Raw genomic sequence first — 612 nt, 5'->3', positions numbered from 1 at the left:
TGATCAACATGTCTGCTCTGTACCAGTACCATACAGTTTTTTATCACTATTGTCTTTATTAAAGCTTGATATCAGGAATGGTGATTCCACCCATCTTTTCCTTCATAGTTAAGGATTGTTTTTGCTATTTTGGTTTTCTTACCTTTCCAGGTGAATTTGAGAATTTCTCTTTCTCATGTCTTTGAAGAATTGTGTTAGGGTTTTGATGGGAACTGCACTAAATCTATAGTTTTCCTTTGGACATCTATTATTACTATGTTAATTCTGCCAATTCATGAGAATAGGAGATCTATCCATTTTCTGAGATCTTCTTAAGTTTCATTCTTGAGAGACTTGAAATTATTGTCATACAGGTCTTTCACTTTTTGGTTAGAGTTACCCCAACATATTTTATACTATTTCTGGCTATTGTGAAGGGAATTGTTCCCTAATTTTTTTCTCAGCCTGTACAAAGGAAGGCCACTGATTTATTTGAGTTAATTTTATATCCTGGCATTTTGTTGGAGTTGTTTATCAGTTGGAGAAGATATCTGCTAGAATTTTTAGGAATACTCATGTGTCCTATCATATCATTTGCAAATAGTGATACCTTTCTTTTTTTTTTTTTTTTTT

Source organism: Mus caroli, unplaced genomic scaffold (genome assembly GCF_900094665.2).
Source record: "Mus caroli unplaced genomic scaffold, CAROLI_EIJ_v1.1 scaffold_9689_1, whole genome shotgun sequence".
NCBI classification, from domain to species: domain Eukaryota; kingdom Metazoa; phylum Chordata; class Mammalia; order Rodentia; family Muridae; genus Mus; species Mus caroli.
Note: the sequence above shows the minus strand (reverse complement) of the source record.